The following is a 15,819-nucleotide window of genomic DNA, read 5'->3' on the forward strand; positions in this document are numbered from 1 at the left end:
ATCCAACTAATACCTGGCACATAAGTAAATACACAGTATATATGTGAATAAATAAAAGAAAAATATGGAAACTATTGAATAATCTAATATTGTATGTTTGAGGGTTATTGCTTTACTTCTGGAGAATGTTTTAAAATTAAGAGCATGGCCTTAAGAACTTAAGAGATAAAATGTAAACTTTAGGTGGAAGCCTTCTTTGAAATATGTAAGTTGTCAAAGAACCTTGGATTCTTTCCCACCTAAGTTTTTCAAAGAAGTAGTTTTTAGATTTAAAAGAAATATTGTTACATGCTTAATTTTTATCTAAAGCAGCAGTGGGAGAGGTCAAAGCACAGAACTTTTAAGCTGTAAATGCAAATACAGAATAGTAAAGTATTTCAGAATGACATTGTCTATCTCATTCAATCGCTAGATCTTTAGGCAATGTTTATTTGCTTTAAGAGCCATTTAAGAGGAAAAGCCTATTTCTCCCAAGATATTTACTATTATAGATTAACTCTAGGTTGAATACATGTTCTCAAAAGTAGAAGCAAATTTGAAAACCTGGGAAAGTATTTAGTTTGACAGAATTCACGGTATTCAAGTAAACTGATCCAGTCTATCATAAAGTCACAAGAGAACCTGTGTCTGAAGGCCAGGTTTTCTTAAGGCCTGAATAGTAGTTGAGAATTTAAGAAAGTGTTGGAGAATTCTAAGAGCAGTAAGTTGTTTAGTTACTGGCCCAAGGGGCATCATAATCTTCCTCACCACTGTAATTTTGCAAAACATTGTGTTAGTGTGTAAAACTCCACGAGCACAGATATTGCAACTATTTTATTCTCTGCTATAATTCTGGGGCCTAGCACAGTAGTCTTACATATAAGGGAACCTAGTAAATCAGTAAATGAATGAATTCTCTGTTAGAAGGGACTGTAGAATTAGTTTTAAGCAAAATCTCCAATAGTACCAATCTCATGATTAATTTAACTCTAACTTTAGAACGTAAAGATAACATAATTGAAATGGTAATGAAGGTTAGAAATGGAGAATTAAGAGTACAGTGGCTCACCACTGAACAACATGAGTTTGAACTGCATCGGTCCACTTACATGCAGATTTCTTTTATAAATTCAGTACTATAAATATATTTGCTCTTTCTTATGATTTTCTTAATTATGTTTTCTTTCCTAAAGCTTACTTTATTGTAAGAATATAGTGTATAATACATATACAAAATACATGTTACTTAACTATGTTCTCAGTAAGGCTTCTAGTCATCAGTAGGCTATTAGTAGTTAAGTTTTGGGGGAATCCAAAGTTGTGTGTGGATTTTCAATTTGCAGGGGGTTGGCAACTCTAACCCCCTTGTTACTCTGAGGTCAAGAGTACTCTGTTTCCTTTTTTTTCTTTTTATCCCTGGAATATCTTTTCAGTTCTATATATCTTTAAAATAATGTTGGCCCAAAATATTTTAGAGTAGGATGGATCCATAAAGGCATCAGATTATAGATGATCCCAAGAAGAAAAAAAAGAATTAAAATGTTAGAAGTAGACTGAGGTTTTAAAAAGGGGGTTGGAGGAGGACTTTATATCTTCAGAAAACATTGGTAATCTAGTGTCTCTGTTCCACTTGACTTCTTATCCTTGCTAATATAAGACAGTATATCCAGTTTCAGCCAACTTGTATTTAAACATTTTGGATAAAGATAAGTTCAGGTAATTGCCAGGGAACTAGGGCCTCATACACAACAGTGAAGAGGAAGAAACAAAAAGGGAAGGGGAGAATTTTTCAAAGCATAACAGCTTAGAGACCTTAAATAAGACAGAAGGGTCAAATAGATTATAACAAAATATGATAGAGAAAAGACCAAGTAAAAAACTCCAGAAACAGGCATATTTATTGTAGGCACAGTCTTACACATCTATAAAAATTATTAATGATCGTGATGAATGACCCTATTGTCAAGAAAAGATAGTGTTCACTAAGTCATTTCTAAAAAGACAGCTAAAAAAATAAAAATAAAATAAATAAAAAGACAGCTAGATCTGTAACAACTCATTACAAGGATACTTGGGTGGCTCAGCCAGTTAAGTGTCCTACTCTTGATTTTGTCTCAGGTTTGTGGCCTCAAGGGTTGTGGCCTCAAGCCCTGCGTTGGGCTTCATGCTCAGTGGGTAGTCTGCTTGAGAGTCTCTCTCTCTCTTTCTCTCTCTCTTTCACTCAAAAAAAAAATCTTTTTTTAAAAAAGATTCCTGTTGCATAGAAATACGTTCTCACTCAAACACTAGCTCCTCCCCTTTAAAGAATCAAAGTTGTGAGTTGTTAAAAAGTACTGAAGTGCAGGTTGTCAATAAGTTGCTTGTCGTAAATAATAAGATGAAATAGTCAAACAGCATTTAGAAATACCTTATTAATTATAATAGCTTCCCTGTGATGTTAACTGATATCTTAAGACAATCACTTAGCCAGGGTCATTAGTGAATATAAATCTGCATTTCAGTTAACATTATAATTTTGAATTTTTCCAACTTTTGCCAGATCTGATATAGTCATTTTTAGCTTTAGTATAGCTAAAAAAGTTTGGTTTTTTAAAAGATTTTATTTATTTATCCATGAGAGATACACACACACACACACACACACAGAGAAAGAGAGAGAGAGGCAGAGACAGAAGCAGGCTCCAGGAAGGGAGCCCGATGTGAGACTCAATCCCAGGACTCCAGAATCACGGCCTGGGCCGAAGGCAGGCACTAAACCACTGAGCCAGCCAGGGATCCCCAACTAAAAAGCTTTTTTTACTAGGAATAGAAATGTCAGATCTGTTGGGATTTTTTTGTAATTCCCTTGTATTTGCATTTTTCCATTATCTTCAGTCTTTAGTTTCTTTGCCAGGAATCTTAATAAGCTACTCTTTCATAAGACTTAGTTTAAAACTAGTAATTCAGTCTGTCTATTCACTTACCTAGGAGCAAGGAATCAGTATGTGATGCTCCACTGCTAGCGACCAAATAGTAGAGATATGCCACTGTCATTTCTCCACGTTTTGGAACTCCTTCTCATCCCTCAAGTAACCCTACACAACAATAGGAAGCTTGATTACTAAACACAGAGCCTCTTTGGGGCTGTGTATTAGAGTTCTCCAGAGGAACAGACTGTGTGAGTATATATAAAAAGAGACACAATTTATTTTAAGGAATTGGCTGCCATGATTGTGGGGCATGGCAAGTCCAAAATCTGCAGGGTAGGCTAGGAGGCTGGAGACCCAGGCAAGAGGTGATGTTGCATCTTGAGTCTGCAGGCAATCTAGAGGCATACTTTCCTCTTCCTCAGGTAACCTCTCTCTCTTTCTATTAAGGCCTCCAACTTTCAGTATAAAGGGTAATTTGCTTTACTCAATCTGCCAATTTAAACATTAATCTTATCTTTAAAAATACCTTCACAGTGACATCTAGACTGGTATTTGACCGAATACTGGGTTACTGTCCCCTAGTCAAGATAACACATAAAAATAACCATCACAGAATGTATCATTTCATGTATCAGTAAAGCTTAATTTCTTATAGAAATAAAAATCACAGATAGAGGTTCCAATGTTGGCTTTCTATGCTGACAGATAATTTTTATATTTTCTCTATTTTAGAAGCATTGTAGTAACCTTTACAAATAACCTTAATTGTTAACATTCAAAGAAAATATGAAATGTTTCATTAAGTATATGAGCTTTCAGAAGTAAATCTGACATGTAATAAAACCTCATTAATTTGAAATTCATAATTGTTAAGTCATGAAAAATTTATCTTTGCTGTAACTGAGATTTTTAAACAAATTAAGTATTACAGTTGGGATATTTAAATGTTTAAGAATGGGAACTTCAAACTTAAAAAGTTACTGTAAACATTTAAAAAACATTCTTGAATGATTTTACCATCTCAAAATTACTATTACCTTTCATATATGTGTATGTTTTTACATTGGTGTTCTCAAAGTATATATGTGTACTTCTATATATATGTACACACATATATACACACATATATGTGTATTCTGTTTTCATATATATATGTATGTATATTCTGTTTTCACTCACTGGGTAAAAACATAGGTGTCTGCTGTGGTCCTAGTATTAACAGATGTATTTTAATTCATCAAATTCATGTTTGATATCTTCTGTCAAGATAGTATTTTCCTTAAAATTTATAGTGATAATAGTGCAAGTTAAAAGATAGGAATATTTCAGCGTTCTTGCTAAATATTTCCATTTTGTTTTACGTTTTACAAAAAGTTATAAAAGGTTGCTACAAGTAATATTCAGGTTATGCTATAAAACACATCACATCCCGGGAGGGAGCCATTGACATGGTTGGCATATATGCTACTAATGACTAAATTAAATAAGGGTGGTGGTGGTGTTACCTCCAGTCTTAGCTTGGAGCAGCAAAACACTATTATTCATAAAATAGTACCTACAGACTCATAACATTGCCTGTTTTATCCCATCCATACCAGGCATCCCAGGGGTTACCCCTGTATCTGCTAGCTGTCTAAAGGCCCAGTGTTTGTGCATCTCCTCCTCTGACAAGCTCATCTTACTGGAGGTTACAATAGGTCACTAGCAGTGTGTGCACTTCAGGCTGTGGGCTGTGTGTTTGCACATATTTGCACAGCCTGGTTACTTCTCTTGGGCTCTAGAAAGCCTCTCTGGGCAGAGCCAGGCTAAGCTGCTCCATCGATTGTTTAATTTGTGCAGTAATATACTATCTTAATATTTTTTTATTTGAAGGAAGGTTACTTTTTCTGTAAATCACAAAGACACCATAGAGACCAGCACGGTTCAGGAATTTTATCATTTTCCATTATCATTAGTGTGACAATCATGTATATAAACTTTACTTTGACTTCAGTAAGTACAAAGTATTTTTTTAAGATTTTATTTATTCATGAGAGACACAGAGTCGGAGACATAGGCAGAGGGAGAAGAAGGCTCCCCACAGGGGGCCTGATGTGGGACTGGATCCCAGGACCCCAGGATCATGACCTGAGCCAAAGGCAGACACTCAACCACTGAGCCACACAGATGCCCCAGTACAAAATATTTTTATAATTTTTGCAGGCTGCAACTTTAGATGTATATTTGTATTTCTTTTGGATTGCTAGTGTGGGCTAATATTATCGGCTTTTAGTTACTTTTAGCATTTACCTCATCTCTTTATATCATTTTCCCATATATATGTAAATATACCTACTCATAAGAACTTCACTGGTAAGTAGTGGCCATTGTTATGATTTGATGATCACTATGATAGCAACACAGAAGAAGTAAGAGCAGGAATTTTGGCATTCCTGTGAAGGCATGGCTGAGATCTTTTCACTTAATTCTTTATACCCTTCTCTGATCTCTGTATATGGAGTTTCTTGGTTATCTGTTCAGTTTTTTTTTTTTTTTCCAGATGTTTTGCTTAGAAACTAGATCTTCATGCCATTCTCTTGAAAATTCTATTTTCTTATCTCCAATCTCCAAAGTTATCCAGAGAAATTCTGTAAAATAGATAATACATAATTGAAAAGGGAACATGTCATCAGAATAAATTTTGGAAAACATTGAACTAAAAAATTGAGGTTTTTTTTTATTATAGAGTTATTTTATGATTAAGTGTCCATAGTTCTTTAAAAAGAGAATATATTTCCTATACTCACTAAAATATTGACAAAGGTGCATTTTATAAGACTATCTCATGAAATCTACTTTGGTAGCCAATAACACTTAGTTTATCTTTCCTTGATAAAGCTTGACTTCATCTACTTAGTGCAGATTATGTGGATCATAAGCAACCATAACTCACCACACTTAATCTCCTTATAATACATTCTTTGTGCTAAGAGTATGTTGCTAAATAAATGATGTTCTGATCAGAGTCAGAAGTCATCTATTTTAAGTTTTTTTTTCTGTTTCTTGAAGAAATGATTGAAGCAAAGGACTGTTGGAATTAATGATTTTTTTTTTTTAAGAATTCAGAGACTTTTTTTTTTTTTTTAAGATTTTATTCATGAGAGACAGAGAGAGAATGACGGAGAGAAAGAAAGAGGCAGAAACACAGGCAGAGGGAGAAGCAGGCTCCATGCAGGGAGCCCGACACAGGACTCGATCCCGGGTCTCCAGGATCAGGCCCTGGGCTGAAGGTGGTGCTAAACTGCTGAGCCACCCGGGCTGCCTGGAATTAGCGATTCTTATGTGATGCACGGTAGCTATAATTTTTACCTACTTGTCATCTAGAAGCTCTAAACATTGTCTTTAGAAAACTTTCTCATATATATTTGACTTGTGGATTCAAAGAGTGAATAGTACTATTTATACCTTGACTCTAAAAATACATTTTCATCTTGTATTTTTCCCTCAAAAAGATAGGAGATAGAAATCTATTTTTCCCTTTCCTCTACTTCAGACCAGCAGGGGTAATAAGGCCTACAGCATTGATTTTGACCATTTTAACTATAGAAACTTTTCTTAAGAAGAAACATTTTATCATCTGCTCAAAGGATATAGAAGTTGTAGCCTCCCAGTATCTCACGTGTCTACCTTTATTGGCCCTCAATTGGACTCTAGAAAATACCTGCAGCTCTGTAGAAAGCACTTAAAAAAAATGGTAAACTACACACTTGGGTAAAAATGGCCGGGTTCTCTTTTCTAATGAGTAAAAAATTGTACAGAGTATGTTATCTCCCTCTTAATATGTCTTGAGAAGTTTAAGATGCTGTTGTTGACACTGGCAGCATGCCAGAGAGAAAATTATGTAGGAAATAAAATCCTGTTATTTCCTTATTAAACTACTTAACCAAGCAGGGTGGGAATTGAGGGGAAAAGAGTAAAGAAATACAGTCATAACTGTTTTTGGAAAAGAGATCAAAGACAATATTAAGTAAAAAAACAACATAGGAAATCTAAATGGAAAGTTATTTGAACAGGCTTTCCATTTCTGCTTATAATAAGAATTTTCCTTAACACTTTTATTGTGTAAAGAATGAGGAGCTATCAAATGAAGTTAAGACTATGAATTCTTGAGTTTTAAAAATGTTTTCAAATAATGAAATTTTAAGATTCCCTGTATAACCAACCAAAAAATGAAAATTTACTGAGGAATTTCAAAGAGGCTTTAAGGAAGCATGAAAGATCAGTTTTTTTAGCCAAATTTTGTTGTGTGTTTTTTTTAATATTTTATTTTTTCATTTATTTCAGAGAGAGTGTGAGCAAGTGGGGGGAGGAGCAGAGGGGAAGGGAGAGAGAATCTGAAGCAGACTCCACACTCAGTGTGGAGCCCAAGGGTAGGCTCATCTCACAACCACAAGATCATATCCTGAGGCAAAACCAAGAGTTGGATGCTTAGCCAGCTGAGCCATCCAGGAGCCCTGCCAGATCTGGTTTTCGAATCAATGTGTTTTATCACCTGACTGAATGTAAATGAGGAGAGGTAATGTAGACATGCTAAAAATAAAAGTCAGTCTAATAGTACTTTATTTGTTGAAAAAGTTGTGCTTCAGTAAGTCATTTGCTTCCTAATAACTTTTTGACCTGTTACATAGATTTTTCTTATTAGAATGAGCTAATTTTTCCACATATTTGCCTTATCAGCATTAATAAATTCAGCCATTCCTTTTTGTTTTGTTTCTATAAGGTATGATAAAAAATATTTTAATTACCCAATCTTTCCTCAAATTTTGCATGTGGAAAAATGGCTTTATATATAGTGTACATTCTTTAAAATGTGTTCAAATACCCCCAGAGTACTCTCCAGAAAACATAAGCATATTTCTACATTGCTGTCATATACCACAAAATGTATTAAAACTATTTAATGATATTACCATACCTACACCACATTCCTTTTGAACATTCCTAATTTTGGTAAATTGTCTATTGTGGTTGAATTTGGTGTTAATTTTTGTAAAGATGTTTTAGTAGAAAATTATATGGCTATGATAGGTCATAAATTGCTATGGGAAGAGCATGGAAAGTGTAACCTGAGAAGAGCTATCTGAGGGTAATAGTTGTCTTGGAAGGGAATTTAAAGAGCTTATCCTAACAAAGAATGCTAAAATGTGAATTTAGAGATGGGATCACAAATATTACTTAATATTCCTAGTTTGTAATTCTGGCTGTATGTAAATGCTAAGTATTCTAACCTGAAGTAAGAACTAATTACATTTTAATAATATGATCTAGGGATACAGGACTTGGTCTACTTTAGTCGTTGGAGTCCAGAAATTATTTTGGAGGCAACTGAGGCAGCTTTCTAGAAGGGAAGGAGACAGGGATGCCTGGGTGGCTCAGCGGTTGAGCACCTGCCTTTGGCTCAGGGCGTGATCCCAGAGTCCCAGGATCGAATTCTACATCAGGCTCCCTGCATGGAGCCTGCTTCTCTCTCTGCCTATGTCTCTGCCTCTGTCTCTCATGAATAAATAAATAAAATCTTAAAAAAAAAAAATAGAAGGGAAGGAGACAGAAGAATACCTTCCTAGTAACTTTTCTGTTCTCATAAAGACCACCTGTACTTCTTAAAATTGAATTCCACAAGATATATCTTTTCATATTTAAAAAAAAAATCAGGGATCCCTGGGTGGCGCAGCGGTTTGGTGCCTGCCTTTGGCCCAGGGCGCGATCCTGGAGACCCGGGATCGAATCCCACATCGGGCTCCCGGTGCATGGAGCCTGCTTCTCCCTCTGCCTGTGTCTCTGCCTCTCTCTCTCTCTCTCTCTGTGACTATCATAAATAAAATAAAATAAAATAAAATAAAAAAATAAATAAAAAAAATAAAAAAAAATAATAATTTTGCTTAAGCTAGTTTAGTGGTTTTCTGTTCTTGCAGCTAAATTATAGCAGATTAAGATAATGATTCTGTAAACCCTTGTCTTCATTATCACTGCCTGTGCACGGAAACTCAGATGATTCAAGTGGAGTCTGTGAACCACCTTGAATTTTTTTTTTTCAGAGTTATTTATTCATGAGACACAGAGAGGCAGAGATAGGCAGAAGGAGAAGCAGGCTCCCTTTAGGGAGCCTGATGCAGGACTCAATCCCAGGACTCCAGGATCACAACTTGAGCCAAAGGCAAACATTCAACCACTGTACCACCCATGGTGCCCCATGAACCACCCTGAATTATATCAAAATGTGATATGTGTGTCTTTACATTGTTTGTAGGGGGTGGAGAGAGCCATAGATTTCATCAGATACTCAAAGGAGTCTGCTACTTGAAAAGATAAAGAACCCTGGTAGAGAGCATGGAGGCCCCTCCCTCCCTCCACAGTGACAGTGTCCCTTTCTGTTCTGTCTCCATGTTGAAACAGAGGCAACCTTTGGTTATTATATTTGGATCTAGCAGTGCCATAGTTATGCAAGTTTATATTCTGTATACAACATATTGAAAAAGGAGCCCCTTAGAGCTTTGCTGCTATTAGATATGTAATCTGATAGATGTTTATAAAATTTAGCCCTTAAATAAAATATACTAGGTTATAATTTTTTTCTAAGAAGTCTTAATTTTTGTTAATTTAATTATTTCCAGTTAGAAGTTCATAGACAAGTTTGAATCAGGCAAAGGAGTGGTATTTTATTCTTTCAAGAACTGATCGAAAATTTAGAATGACCTTTGCAGGTCATCTATTCCAACCTTTTATTTTATTGATGATGAAACTGAAATGCCAAATAATAACTAAAATTTCTAAGGTCATGGGCAGCCTGGGTGGTTCAGCAGTTTAGCACCATCTTCAGCCCAGGGTGTGATCCTGGGGACCTGGGATCCAGTTCCACATCGGGCTCCCTGCATGGAGCCTGCTTCTTCCTCTGCCTGTGTCTCTGTCTCTCTCGGTGTCTCTCATGAATAAATAAAATCTTTAAAAAATCTAAGGTCACTAGTTAGTAAAGCATGAGTAAAGATGGAATTTTATTATCTGTCTGCAGAACCTTTTTTTATTGTATCAGACTTCTGATACTGTTCTTTTTTTAATTCAAGTATAGTTAACATACAGTATTATTTTAGTTTCAGGTGTATAATATAGTAATTTAGCAATTCTATATATTACTCAGTGCTCATCATGATGTGTATTCTTAATTTCCTTCACCTATTGCATCCATCTTCCCATCCACTTCCCTTCAGAAGGCAACCATCAGCTTGTTCTTTATAGTTAAACAATGAAAAAAGAGAAACCAACAGACTGTTATTTGCTGTTTCTTAAAATGAGTGAAATGATACAGTTGTCTTTCTCTGACTTATTTTGCTTATACTCTAGATTCATCCATATTGTCACAGGTGGCAAGATTTCATCCTTTTTTTATACCTAATACCATGTTCTATATATAGCACATCTTTATCCATTCATCTATTATGGACACTGGGGTTGCTTTCATATCTCAACTATTGTAAATAATGCTGCATTAAACATAGGGGTGCATATGTCTTTTTATAAGTTAGTGTTATGTTCTTTGGGTAAATACCTGGTAATGGAATTACTAGATTAAATGGTAGTTCTGCTTTTTAATTTTTGGGGAACCTCCATACTACTTTCTACAGTGACTGTTTGCATTCCCACAAACAGTGACAAGGGTTCTTTCTCCACATCCTCTCGAATACTTATTTCTTTGTGTTTTTCATTTTAGCCATTCTGATAGGTGTGAGGTGATATCTTCTTGTATTTTTGATTCGCATTTTCCTATTAAGTGATGTTGAACGTTTTTGCATATATCTGTTGGTCATCTATGGTGTTTTCCACCAGTGTTCTTTTACTCCCTGTAACATTTTGTATACTCCTCTAGAATGCAGTCATTGCATTGTATTCATGTTATATATTTGCATGGTGTCTTCCTCATTGTACTCAATTCCTTGGGTGTCAGTACTCCTATTCAACTTGTTCTCTCACACTCCTAACCGGAAGCAGATAGGTACAATCGGTATTCATTAAATATTTGTCATATTCTACACATCTATACATTTAAAGCTATTTTTTAAATGATACTAAAGGTCCTTGAATTTTTTTGGTAAAAAATTTGAAATCTGTTTAGATAATTATTTTCAAATGACTTCTAAACTAGTATTAAACGTCTTCATTATATATAATTTACATATAATTATGGCTTTTTAATACAAACTTTTGTTTTTTATATTCTGTGAGTAAAAGGTTCTCTGAAATATGGTTTGGATGCCAAGATACTGAAATTTCCAGATCCTTCAGCTACAGTGAGGGAGAGTGATTCAGTTGGTACAATACAGGGAAAAAAAATTTTTTTAATCAAATCCTGTTAAGTGTTTCTTTGGTTAAGTGATATTTTTTCTTTCTTTGTTTAGGCCAATGTTTCAAATTCCAGATACTTAACCACCATTTAACTTGCAAATAAAAGGGGTTCTTCCTGCAAGCAAATTTATACTATGAAAAATTTTCAAAACTAGTGGTAATTATTTGTTTTTGAATTTTGGAGTATTGGTACTTCAAATACAGAAAATTTTTTTATCAATAGAAATTATCTCAATGTGAAAATAGTACTTACAAGATTGATTTATTTTGGACCATGTGATAAGTGATCCCATAAGAATTTATTAAGAGTAATTCTTTTCTTTTTTTCTTTTTAAGGGTAATTCTTAGAACAGGATAGCTCTACGTAGTATTAATATGGAAACCTTGTTTATTTCCTTTGTGGTAAAATTATAAGTAGTGATTTAAAGGGAAATTGCAAAACTTAATCATTTATCTGTTTTTGGTATTTTAACTATTTTGTTTGCAGTAAATTTCTAGAATGCCCATAATCCAAAAAGGATAGTACTTTACAAAAGCAATATAACAAATAGTTTTTACAATATGAAAAATGCTGTGAATGAGGTAAATAAAATGTATAAAGAGTAATGTGAAGCCACAGGTTGAGGTTAATATAAACAATACCTACTGAGAATTCCTGTATAATTGTTAGGAGTTATGAATTTAGCTCATAATCACCATGGGTTTTCTAGAAAGGAAGTACTCCATTCCTTCAAAATAATTTTCTTTCAACTGGACAGCTTTCATCTAAGTAAAATGGCCTGTCCAGGCTTAGTTTATTTCGCACTTAATCCATTATTGGCAGTCCATAAATAGAATTTAGAAGAGTCCATGGACTTGAATGAGAAAAAAAAAAAAAAGTCTTTCAGTCACTTCTAGTTAAAATATAGCAGTTTTCTTATTATAGTCAGCAAAATCTATCTCTGGTTTTTTCACTTATTTATTCTCATCACAACTTTAAGATTACTATAGTTATTAGATTCATTGCTACATCCTCATTTAATTTTACTAAAGAAACACATGTTACTGCATCAGTTTTTAAGTATTTCAGTAAACATTCAGTAGATAATTTCAGTATATTCCTTTGTATTTCAGTTTACTTATTTAAAGCATTATTTTGGAAGAGGATCCATAAACCCCTTCAGCAATCCACCAGATTGCTGAAGGGGTTTATGATCCAAAAAATATTTAAGAATCTCTGAGAAGAGGAAGCCACACGTGATTGTATGATATTAGGTTCTTCCTTTCAGAACTCCTATTCATCCAAAAATTGGATTATTTGAATAGTCACTGGAATTCAACATAATGTTAATGTCATAAATATTTTTTGCAGTCAAGTTAATACTTGTTTAAAAACTTTATTTAGTAACAATGAGCATGCATTTCCAGGGAGTTCCTTAGAACTTGTGTTATAATTAGTACTTTACTGTAGGTTTAAAAAAAATTTTTTTAAGATACTTATGTAACAGGGAGTGGCAAAGACAGAGGGAGAAGCAGACTCTCCACCAAGCAGGGAGCCCGCATGATCCCAGGGATCATGACCTGAGCTTAAGGCAGACACTTAACAGGCTGAGCCACCCACACACCCCTGTAAATTATTTAATGAACAATTGATTCTAAAGTTGCTATGTTATATGTATTGTATATAGTAACATATAAGTCTGTCAGTTAAGATCACTTGGCTCTGTAGCCTTTTTTGAAGAAACTTTAGTCATTTAATAATAGATTATTCACCGCCTCCTTTTGCTCTTAGCACACCTGATGTTTTCACATATGACAGACAGTACTTTCATGTCCGTTAACAATAATGAAATATTAGTTGTGTCCGTTTAAATATCTTTTTATAACTATTGGCTCTCACAAACTGATTTTATGCCAACCATTTATACTAAGTTAATTTTGTCTGTTCTTATATTCTACTTTAAAAGTTAAACTGGAGTATGGCTACCTAGATATTGTAATTAATCCCGCAAACCTGAAAGTAATTTTTTCACATGTTGGATAAATCGTCTTAAAAACTTCAAAGAACTAATAAGACCAAAATGCAAATTCTGGCAGAAACCCAGAACAGAAAGCATAGCTCAAAGCTGCCTTTGTCCTGGGAGCATTTGTCCAAACTGGCAAAATTGAACTCTGGTTTTCATACTCCACTGTTAGAATTGAAGCTCCAAAGAGCTGCTTTCGCAGTTTAAGAATGAACCAGAGTAAATCTACCCCATTCACACAGAGCATGACAGACTTTGACAAGTTGAAACTACAGGACATCCCAAGCACACTCATAGTCCAAATTTATATCACCAAGTTTGTCCAAAAAAAAAATCTGACTCTGAATTTATTTAGTTGAAAGTGGTCCTACTCTCGTGGTATTCCTGGTTGCCTAGCAGAAGCAAAAATAAATACTTCTGCTCAAAAATCTTCACGTGTAAGAAAAGTAAACAGCTCAAAGTAATTAAGCATGTAGGGAAACAAAGTGCAATATAATGTAAAGCCAGTAGATAGCAAGAACAGATCTATCTAGAAAGGCCTCAGACACTAGAATTTATTTTTAAAAAAATTTATAAAATAAACTAGAAGAGAGGGGCACCTGAGTGGCTTTGTCAGATAAGCAGCTAACTCTTGATCTCCACTCAGGTAATGATTTCAGGGTGGTTGTGAGATCAAGCCCCACATCAGGCTCTCTACTTGGACATGGAGCCTGCTTAGAATTCTCTCTTCCTTTTTTCCTCCTCTCTTAAGAAAAGAGAATTGCTTGACAATTTCTATAGGAACTGGAAACGTTAAAGACTTGTTAACCATTTGCAAAGCCAAAATTTAAAAACAGAACTTCTAGAAGTAATAAAATAACTCAGTGTAGAATATCAAACAAATAACTTAATACTCAATAACTCAGTGAGTAATAAATTAACTCAGGAATTATTAAATTGGGTGAGACAGATCGAGTGAAATTATCCATAATGTCATGTACAGACAATATTAAAATACAGAATTAAAATGGTTAAAGACAAAAAAGATAAAATGATGAGAAAATCTAACTTCTTATCAGACTTGCAGAAGGAGAGGAAAGAATGGGAAAGCAAACCCTTACTAAAAGAAATCTAAAGGTGTATTTCAAGCAGAAGGAAAATGATCCTAGATAGAAAGCCTGAGGTGAAAGAAGGAATGAAGAACCAAAAAACTGGTCAACATGTTGGTAAGTCTAAACATATATAAATAGAATACACAGAAAAATTAACATTAGTTGTGTGTAACAGATTTAAATTCCTGAAGCCTTTGTATGGTCTAAGAGAAGGCTATATTTATTCAGTAGTTAAATATGCATTTTCCTAAAAGAATAGAAACTAGGATTTTCAAATCAGCAAAATGAAAAAATATATATAGTTGTGAAATTTTTAAAGGAAAAATCCAAAACCAGTTCTCAACCTTAGCTATATAATACATCCACTTGGGGAATTGTTAAAAATCCTAATGCCTGGACATCATCCTACACCAATTAAATCAGGATATCTGAGTGATTTTAAAGCTCCCAAAGTGATTCTAAGGAATAGGAGAAAAGAAACAGAACAGTAGAACAGATGAAAAGTGTAAAGTAAGAAAATAGATATATCAACATATGACAGTAAATCACATCAAAAGTAAATGGTCTAGGGGCAATTGGGTGGCTCAGTCTGTTAAAGCATCCGACTTTTGGTTTCAGCTCAGGTCGTGACCTCGGGGCTTTGAGATTGAGCCCCGTGCGTGAGGCCCCGGGCTCAGTGAAGAGTCTGCTTGAGTTTCTCTCTCACTCCCCCCACCCCCATGTTTGCATTGTCTCTCTCAAATAAATAATTTTTTTAAATGACCTAAAATACTCTGGTTAAAAGATTATCAGACTAGATTTAAAAACCCAGTTTATGCTGCTATGAGAGACATAATCTAAAGCATAAGACTTTAGAATAAATATTTCTAGAGATAAAGATTTTTTCAAAATGATAGAAGGTATGATGTTATAGGAAAATACAACAATGTTTGTGTGTGCCTAATATTGTAGCTTTAATTTTTTTAAACTGTAACAAAAATTGACAGATAAATCTACAATCATTTTAGGGAGATTTTTCCCATTATTACAGTTTGATAAATTTCAAACTTCTAAGGAAATTTTTGAGTGCTACAGCTAATGCCTTTATATTCATTACCTAAGACTCATTAATAGTTAATATTTTGCTATATTTGTTTCATGTCTATGTTTGTAGATACGTTTATCTTCTTGTTTGTTTCTGAACTCATTTGAGTTACATGCTCAAGTATTTAGGGTTGAAGTATCACCAGAGATCAATGACATTTGCCTACACAGCCACAATACAATTATCATCACTCAGGAATTAACACTGGTATAGTTATGTAAAAGAATTCATATCCAAGTTTTCCAGTGTTGTAATAATATTTGTAACTATAAATTGGTGGTTTGATCCGAGTACCAAAGATTACATACTATTTTTAATTGAATTATCTCTTAGGTTTCATTAATCTAGAAATTCCCTTGGTATAGGGATTTGTGATAAAC

General features: G+C 34.2%; 2 protein-coding genes across 5 annotated transcripts in view; one reads left to right on the forward strand and one right to left on the reverse strand.

Annotated features, from left to right (window-relative positions):
• SAMTOR (S-adenosylmethionine sensor upstream of mTORC1) overlaps positions 1-15,819 on the forward strand; it is a 92,906-nt gene that overhangs the window by 48,502 nt on the left and 28,585 nt on the right. The gene's annotated exons all lie outside the window — the stretch shown is intronic.
• Positions 5,343-15,819, reverse strand: part of LOC144288551 (uncharacterized) — a 200,659-nt gene continuing 190,182 nt past the window's right edge. For both annotated transcript variants that reach the window (XM_077856129.1, XM_077856132.1), the window contains one exon: positions 5,343-5,515. The gene's annotated coding sequence lies outside the window, so the exon portion shown is untranslated. The remainder of the gene's footprint in view (positions 5,516-15,819) is intronic.

Source organism: Canis aureus, chromosome 18 (assembly GCF_053574225.1).
Source record: "Canis aureus isolate CA01 chromosome 18, VMU_Caureus_v.1.0, whole genome shotgun sequence".
NCBI classification, from domain to species: Eukaryota; Metazoa; Chordata; class Mammalia; order Carnivora; family Canidae; genus Canis; species Canis aureus.